The sequence below is a fragment of the Pongo pygmaeus genome, chromosome 20 (assembly GCF_028885625.2).
Source record: "Pongo pygmaeus isolate AG05252 chromosome 20, NHGRI_mPonPyg2-v2.0_pri, whole genome shotgun sequence".
Taxonomy (NCBI): domain Eukaryota; kingdom Metazoa; phylum Chordata; class Mammalia; order Primates; family Hominidae; genus Pongo; species Pongo pygmaeus.
Genome location: NC_072393.2, coordinates 37,267,472 through 37,276,636, shown reverse-complemented (window position 1 = coordinate 37,276,636; position 9,165 = coordinate 37,267,472). Strand labels below are relative to the sequence as shown.

The window sequence follows — 9,165 nt, the reverse complement described above, 5'->3', positions numbered from 1 at the left end:
TGCCTCAGCCTCCTGAGTACCTGGGACTACAGGGGTGCACCACCACACCTGGCTAATTTTTGTATTTTTTTGGTAGAGATGGGGTTTCATCATGTTGGCCAGGCTGGTCTCGAGCTCCTGACCTCAAGTGATCTGCCCGCCTTGGCTTCCCAAAGTGTTGAGATTACAGATGTGAGCCACCATGCCCAGCCTAAAACTAATTTTTATTTACTTATTTTGTAACAATCCATTTTATTTTTTTGAGACAGTCTTGCTCTGTCCCCCAGGCTGGATCACTGCTTACTGCAGCCTCAAATTCTTGCCTCAAGTGATCCTCCTTCCTCAGCCTCACAAGTAGCTGGGACTACAGGAATGCTTCACCACACCTGGCCCCAAATTTAGCTTCTGTGACCCACAACCAGAGGCTCCTCAAGCAGGGAATTTCCCCCTGTGTTGAAGAGCATCTGTTTCTTGTTTGTTATGGCAGCCCCAAGTAAAAGGGAAGCATGTCCTCCTTCTCTTTTTACCACCATGACAGAAGAAGAGAGGTATTTAATGATATCAACCTTCTAGAATGTGCGTGTGCTCCCAGTGTTTTGATAGCGTATAACAGAGAAACTAAGCTTCAAAACTTGTAGTAGAGGCCAGGCATGGTGGCTCATACCTGTAATCCCAACACTTTGGGAGGCCAAGGCAAGTGGACCACTTGAGGTTAGGAGTTTGAGACTAGCTTGGTCAACATGGTGAAACCCTGTCTCTACTAAAAAAAAAATTAGCCAGGCATGGTGGCGGGTGCCTGTAGTCCCCAGGCTGAGGCAGGAGAATCACTTCAACCCAGGAGGCAGAGGTTGCAGTGAGCTGAGATAGCATCACTGCACTCTAGCCTGGGCAACATAGCGAGACTGTCTCAAAAAAAAAAGAAAGGACTAGCAGAGAGTTCCCTGAATGGAGGGTGGGTCTACATAGAGAATTAGGTGCCATCATTGTCCCTGTCTGGCCACCAACTTGTCATGCCCTCATTACCTCCTCTGGATAGATCAGGGTCAAACGGACTTAACCCAAAGGCATTTTCTTTCCCTTTCTCTTTGTTCCTCTTTGGGTCCGAGGTTGAAAGTGAGAAAACTCCAGGGCTGCAGGGTACCAGGTGAAAGCATAAAGTTTGGTTTGTTTTGGAACATAGGAAACTCTGTGTGTGTGTGCATTTGTGTGTATTTGTGTGTGTGTGTGTGCATGTGTATGTGTGTATGCATACATATTCCCAGGCCTCTCCAAGCCAAGCTAAATTCTCAGAGCACTATGTCCATTTTTTGGGCTATATCCACCTTATTTTTGCCCTTGGACAGTGAGGAAGTATTGCCTGAGAAGTGCCAAAGATGAAACCATGCCTTCCTGTTCTCTCCAAAGTGAGGGTTTCCTTGGAACTGGAGGTTTTTGTTTCAGGAAGAGGGATCCAGGAAGTTTGGAGAACAATGGCTGTGCCTGATGGAGACAAATGACTGCAGGCCAGACTTGGCTGGGAAGGAGGCTCCAGATGGGGCTGGGTCGCCTTCTAAGCCCAAGACCTGCCTTGGTGAACATCCTTAGATAGCAGATCCTCATCCTCGGGAGAACAGAGGGACTCAGGCAGATTCAGGTTCCGAGTTTATTAGCAGTAGGGTCTGGTCAAGTTTCTGTGCTTCAATCTCCCCTCTGATATGTGGGACAAACATTTCAACTTCATTGGATTGTTGGGGTGATTCAGTGATAAAACAGCATCAAGCTTCTTGCTACACACAATGAATGGCACACCTGGGTTCTTAATTCCTCAAGACAAACTGGTTCATAAGTATACACACAGAAGCAGCAGCACAGCACAGTGGCTGGGACCACAAGTTATGGAGTCAAATTACGTGGTATAAAAATTCTGATTTTGGCCTGGCATGGTGGCTCATATCTGTAATCCCAGCACTTTGAGAGGCTGAGGTAGGTGGATTGCATGAGTGTGGGAGTTCGAGACCAGCCTGGGCAGCATAGCAAGATCCTGGCTCTATTAAATTTAAAAAATAATTCTGGTTTTGTTCTCACTGGCTGTGTCACCTGAGTAATTTTCTTTTTAATTTAATTTAATTTAATTAATTAATTTTTTTTTTTTAGACGGAGTCACTGTCATCTAGGCTGGAATGCAGTGATGTGATCTTGGCTCAGTGCAACCTCCACCACCTGGGTTTAAGAGATTCTCCTGCCCCAGCCTCCTGAGTAGCTGGGATTATAGGCGTGAGCCATCACTTCCAGCTAATTTTTGTATTTTTAGTAGAGGTGGGGTTTCACCATGTTGGCCAGGATGGTCTTAAACTCCTGACCTCAGGTGACATTGGAGAATCAAAACAAGATGCTGGGTATCTTGCTCCATCATGTCATAGCAGATGATCCTGGGTGAGTCATTGGCCCTCCCAAAGTCTTAGTTTCTCACCTGTCACCCGAAGACTATGGTCCTGCTTATCTTCAACTGACAATGCAGTGAGGCATGAGGAAGATCTTGTGCAAAGCTCCCATCTCAGTTCCAGCAGGCAGCAAGGGCTCTGGAATGGTTAACCAGGGGGATTTGTAGACAGAAAGCCTATTTCCTAGAGTTCTCTCTTCTCCAGTTTCTTCCCCTGTTGTTCAGCTATGACACTTAGAAAACTTGTCGCTGTCCTGTTTGCTCCTTCCCAGGATACTCCAGCTGGTTTGATTCCCTGCAAAAGGAACTACTCCAGCCCGGACTGGGGGGCACCTCTCAGTGCTGGACATTGCCTTCCTGTGAATGCAGCCTTGTTTAATTCACTAATCAACACATCTGACAATCACCCTAGAAAACTCAGTGCCCTCCAGTTCTATGTTTCAAGTCTTTCTGGAGGGGAGGAGGAATACTCAGATTTATACCTCTGTTGCTACTTACATATCATGTCTCTCAATACAAAGCCATCCTCTTGTGGCCACAGGCGGATGCCCAGTGTATTAGTCTGTTTTCATGCTGCTCATAAAGACGTACCCGAGACTGGGCAATTTATAAAGAAAAAAAGGTTTAATGGACTCACAGTTCCACATGGCTGGGGAGACCTCACAATCATGGTGGAAGGTGAAAGGCACGTCTTACATGGCAGCAGACAAGAGAGAAGAGAATGAGAGCCAAACGAAAGGGGTTTCCCCTCATAAAATCATCAGATCTTGTGAGGCTGATTCACCACCATGAGAACAGTAAAAGGGAACTCCCCTATGATTCAATGATCTCCCAGTGGGTCCCTCCCATAACATGTGGGAATTATGGGAACTACAATTCAAGATAAGATTTGGGTGGGGACACAGCCAGACCACGTCACCCAGGCTGTGTTTGTCTGACCTATCAATAATAATTTAATTGTACATTTAAAAATAACTGAAAGCATATAATTGGATTGTTTGTAACACAAAGGATAAATACTTGAGGGGATGGGTTTTCCATTATGTGATTATTACGCATTATGTGCCTGTACCAAATTATCTCACATACCCCATAAACATATACACCTGCTGTGTATTCACAAAAATAAAAAGAAAATACCAAAAAAAAAAAAAAAGATCTAAGTGTCTGGATCCACCTTCTAGGGTAGGTTTGCATGGATCCGAGGGGTGAAGGTTGAGCCCAGCTGATTCGTGGTACATCAGACACGTAACATCCTTCTTCTATATCCATGTCTCCAACTGTAGCTCCACCAGGGAATTCCAAGAAACCAGGATGGAGGCTTTTGTGCTAAGATCTGTCTTTTATCCATTTAAATTACAATACTGGAATAATTATGTATGTGTAAAAACTGTCAAAAGTATACTTAAATGGTACCTTTGCCATGTACTAAAATTACTTTTCATCATGACCTATTTGTACATCGTTTGAACCAAATATCTCAGCCTAGAAATGTAAATGTGTTTTTGTTTTTGCTCTGCAGGTTAGGTCAGCAGAAGTCTGAAACAAATACGATTGCAAGGGTGAAAGTGACATGATTTACTTAAATCAGGCAATTTCTCCATTAAAGCATTGAAGCCTCAACTCATAAAGACACTCTTTAGCAGATGAACTGTAAGGTTGTCCAGCATTTGTCATATTAGGTGATTTGAAAGGCAAGAACAATTATAAAAATGAATGTAATTCTCTGTTGAAGAAAAAATAATCCAGTTTTTGCAGCAGGGGGTGGTTAACTTTCCACAGATTAGAAACAGGTTTCACAGCAATTCGGCTGCTATAACATTCTACAATTAAAACGTAAGAAGAAACAGCTCTGGTGCCAAAGAAGACAGTTGTGGGAATTAGTTTGTTTGGGGACGGGGAGGCAGGTTCCCCCTGCAGCATCAAAGGTTATTTTGTTTCCCCTAGGAACAGCACTGTTGCCATAAACGGTGCTGGTTTGCTTCCAACCCCCATCTTCCCCCCTTTTCTGAGCTGCTTTCAATTAGCAGGGATTATTAAACTGGAAACATTTTAAACTGCTGCCGAAGCGGCTTTCCGGCCTTATGAGCTGAGGCCTTATGAGCGGAGCTAGAGGCGTCACAATAAAAGCTGATTGATTAGGGAGGAAAGTACTGATAGCAACTGATGCCCAGTGTCATTTTCTATGCGTTTCACAGCCTTCTCTTTCCCCACTGAACTGTGCGTCTTCATGGGGAGTTTGACTTTGGCTTCTCTCTCTGGTGCCTTCTGCAGCCTGGAGGCTCTCAACTTCATTTCAACTGCCTGACCTGGGCCAGCCATATCTCCATGCCCCATCTCCCACCTGCACCCGTAGCTAGGGTGGGCGGATCCCAGAGGCAAGGCTCTTGGGTTTCTGCATGACTGGCCTTTTTCTCTTTGCAGTTTAATTGTCGGGACATCAGACTAACAGCGACAATTACACATCTCTGCAAAATATAGGCCACAGAGCACTGGTGGAGGTAGAGGTGGGGACAGGCGTCTGTGTCTTGTTGGAGGGTTTCAAAAATGGAAGGCATTTCCTTAAAATTTGATCGTCAATGACCTTGTCTTCTAGTGATCTTTCTTGAAGTTTCTTGTGTGCATATCTGATTTCTCCAACTAAACTAATTAATTTATTTGATAACACATACTACTTAGTTAGCGTTGTGATAAATTTTTAAAGTTATTTACTTTTTATGTTTAATTCTAGCAACAAATCCCTGATTTGTTGGTAGAATCTGTACAGTTAACAGCCCCATTTTACAGAGGAGTAAACTGAGGCTTGTGGGTGGGAAAGGCCGACTTCAAAATGAGGCAGAACGCTTCACCACTATATTGCTTCTTGCATTAAACCTTTTCCTGCTCTGAGTGAGCGGGGTGGAACAGATCCTCTATTCCTCCCCAGGTCATTCGCTACTTTTTAAAAAAAATCCATGGATTCTTTTAATACATGCTTGTTGTGTGTGTCCAGGCTCTGAGGATGGTGATGGACTAGTCAGACCAGCTGCCTCCTCTTGTCGGGACAGGGCTCATGCCCCAGCTCTGTTTCTGATCAGTTTGCAAGGAGAATGTGTATACCCACATTGCTACTTACCACGAGGAAGCTTGGCTTCTCAGCGTTGCCTAATTGCTTGAGTTGCAAAGGTTCAGCAACCCAGCTTGTGTTGGGTGGACTGGAAAAAGGAGATGGGGTCTACTTTTTGGTTATGCAGTGGGCTGCCTTCAACCCCCCACTCCCCTCTTTTCTGGCAGAAAGAGGCTGGAGTGAAGGTGTGGGGTGGGTGTTGGGGAGTGGCAGAAAGCGGTTTCCCTAGGGGCGGGGCCCGGGGTGAGGCCGACCACAGTTATTCCAGGATTATGACTCAAAGCACACCAACAAGAAGCATTTATTACCTCCGAAGTAGTGCTGGCTCTGTAGTGCTGAATGGAGAGGTGAGGTATTGCAGCTGTTATCTTTTGAACTAACTGCTATTGCGTGTCCCATGACCAGCCGTGGCAGGGTTTTTGTTCCCATGAATGAATGGGCTATAAATCTGTCGGAGCTGACAGTAGCAGCAGTACTAGAGGGTGTAAAGAGAAAATGTGCAGAAGAATCTTGTGGTCTTTGCTTGCCTGGAAAATGAGTTCAATAAAATGGAGGTGATCAGTGCTTATTTATAGGGCAAACGGATACATCCAGCATTGGCCGTCAGAGCCTAACTTAGTGTTTTCTCATTTATAGTCACTCTGTTGTAAAGCACATCTGTGCACCGAGGGCACTCGTGGAGCTTCCAGCAATTGCAGCGGTGGAGACACGTGCAGATAAAGGGGTGTTTACCTCTCTGTTTCTAAGCCTCAGGAGCCTTCAGAGGTAGCTGTCTGGAGAGCTGTAGTTTTGAGGTTTGTAACAGGCAGGAAAACCCAAGCCCGAGAACAGCTCCTTACTTACATTTCAGTTTTGAGGGTGAATGGCAGGAAATAGGATAAAATTAATCACCATTTTTCAGGCCCCTGAAACAATAAATTTCAGCAGCCATAAATTTGGAGCTGGGTTAAGTACTGAAAACAATTTATTGCTAATTTTTCCCTTAATTGCATTCCCAAGAAGAAGGGTTTGGTGCTTACTGGTGGCATTATTATATAAAAATTATTCGTTAGAAAGCACAATGAACAGTAAATCAGAAGCTTACCTGAAACAAGGTCAGGGTTCCTCACAATTCATCCTCGCCCCCACCCAGCCTGTCTCCAGCGAAGTCTTCAGGAAAGAAAAGGATCAGAGAAAATGCTCTCACTGTCCCCTCGCCCGTCCTCCGTGACACTGTGTGCAGATTAGGTGTTGATTCAATAAGATGTTTCACCTTCTAAAAGTGATAGTGTGAGTCACGTGTGGAAGCAGAGGGGACATAATGGAATGATCACTGCACGGCATCCCTGCCTCGTTTAATTTGTTTTGAGGCTGCTAGCCGTGTCAGGCTAACTGCAGTCGAGGCCAGTCAACAGCCTGACCCTGTAGGTGGAGAAAGTTGAAAGACAGTAGCATCATGTCAGAAGCTGCTGGGATGAAGTCAACATCCGTTCCCGTCTCCCCTTGGGAGAGCCATGTTCCAGGGTGAGCCTCCTCTGCAAAAAAGGACTTGTTGGGACTGGAGGTCTGAGAGCTGGGGCTGGCCTTGGGGAAGAGAATCACTGCAAGTCACTTTACACTGTGCAGGGGACTGGCTATCCTTTGGTTGTTTGATGGGCAGACTTTGCTCAGGTGGGAATGGTGAAATGTCATCTTCCTGCAAATGCCATCTGTGTTCCTTCAGGCCTAGAGCAGGCCATGGATGGGAACCCCCTGCTTAGATCAGTCTCCTTGGCATTTTACAGGCAAAGAGAGTGATGGATTTGCCATTCCAAACCAGCCATAGGTGGAGCCTGTGCCCATCGGAGAGCTGGTGGTGGCTGAAACTGCAATCGTGATAGCCATTTGGGGAAGAGCCAGTGGGTGCCAAGTGTTTATGATGTGACAAGTACGTCTGCATCACGGATGGTGAGGTCAGTGGGAGCGGTTAGATGGAAGCTCTGCTGTCCCTTCCGCAATGGCATCTGTCATCTCAGGCGGGCAATAGCTATGATGGCGGGAGGACCCCCCGCTGCTTGGGGCATGCTCCCACTGCTGGCCAGGGTGGGAGAATGGCAGGAAAACTGTGAGGGAGGGGCAGGGCATCAGGGCCACTGACAGTCTTCCCAGGAAACTGACAGGATGGGGAAAGTACACACTTCAGGACCAAACAAAATGGCACATTCATAGATACTCAGGGGTAGGATCCAAGGCAGTGTGCAAAGTAAAACCAGGAAAAAGCCACTGTTCCCTTGCCGGCCTGTTGGGAAAGTATTGTATGAGACAATGACCCTAAGTCCAGCATAGCTCATTTTACTGTAGTATCAGAACAGAATTCTGTATCTCTGTCCATTGCTGGAATTACGTTTGGTTTGGTGATGTGATCATCAGGCCACCTGAGAACTGAGATCCCAATGGAAAGAAGAAAATCCCTGTCTTCTTTTTCTTCTCCTCCTCTTCCTCCTCCTCTTCCTTTTCCTCCTCCTCCTCCTTCTTATTTTATTATTATTATTTTTTTTTGACAGAGTCTCACTCTGTCTCCTAGGTTGGAGTGCAGTGGCATGATCTCAGCTCATTGCAACCTCCACCTCCTGGGTTCAAGTGACTCTCCCGCCTTGACCTCCCGAGTAGCTGGGTTTACAGGTGCCTGCCACCACACCTGGCTAATGTTTGTATTTTTAGTAGAGATGAGGTTTCACCATATTGGCCAGGCTGGTCTTTAACTCCCGACCTCAGGTGATCCACCTGCCTTGGCCTCCCAAAGTGCTGGGATTACAGTTGTGAGCCACCGTGCCTGGCCTGAAAATCATCATCTTTTTCAGGCCACCCAAGGCAGAGGCTCACAGATGGAACTGCAGGCCACAGTACCACCCCATCCCTCACTTTTATGACAACTAATTATCAAGAAATTTCTGTAAAAAGAAATCATTATACAAAAAAGATACCTGCACTTGTATGTTTATTGTAGTACTGTTTAACCTAAGTGTTCATCAACAAATGGGTATAAAAAATATGGTACATATACACAATGGAATACTATTAAGCCATGAAAAAACAAAATCATGTCTTTTGCAGCAATATGGATGGAACTGGAGATCATTACCTTAAGTGAAACAAGCCAGAAACAGAAAAACAAATATTGCGTGTTCTCACTGATATGTGGGAGCTAAATAATGTGTACACGTGGATGCAGAGTATGGAATGGTAGACGATGGAGACTCAGAAGGGGGTGGGGTGGACGGGAGGTGGATGATGAGAAATTACTCATTGGGTACTATGCATGTTATTTAGATGATGGATCCTCTAAAGCCCTGACTTCACCACTGCACAATCTATGCATGTAACATGATTGTACTCGCACCCCATCCATTCATACAAATAAAAAAGATTATAATAAAAAATAAAGCTGGATATATAACCCGCTAAAAAGAAATCCCTGTGAATGAAATGCATGCCCAAGCTGAGTCTACAGCTTTCTATCATGACCAAGGAGACTTTCTTACACCTCTTACTTCCTCTTTCTTCCTTTCCCTATTCCTGCCCTCTAATTCCTCAGAAACAAGACACCTTGTCTGGGGCTTGTTGTTATGAGCTAAGTGGCCACAGTGTGGGCAATTGAAGGCAAACATCAAAAATAAGGAACTGAACTAAAAAGAGGAACCTG

At 45.3% G+C, this 9,165-nt stretch overlaps 1 long non-coding RNA gene across 1 annotated transcript; it reads left to right on the top strand.

Moving 5' to 3' along the window:
* The first annotated feature begins 4,594 nt into the window (after positions 1-4,594).
* On the top strand, positions 4,595-8,441 carry LOC129020884 (uncharacterized). The gene is made up of 4 exons (XR_008495920.1): positions 4,595-7,007; positions 7,268-7,435; positions 8,027-8,237; positions 8,324-8,441. It is a non-coding gene; the product is annotated as an uncharacterized LOC129020884 (long non-coding RNA).
* Positions 8,442-9,165: the final 724 nt, after the last annotated feature.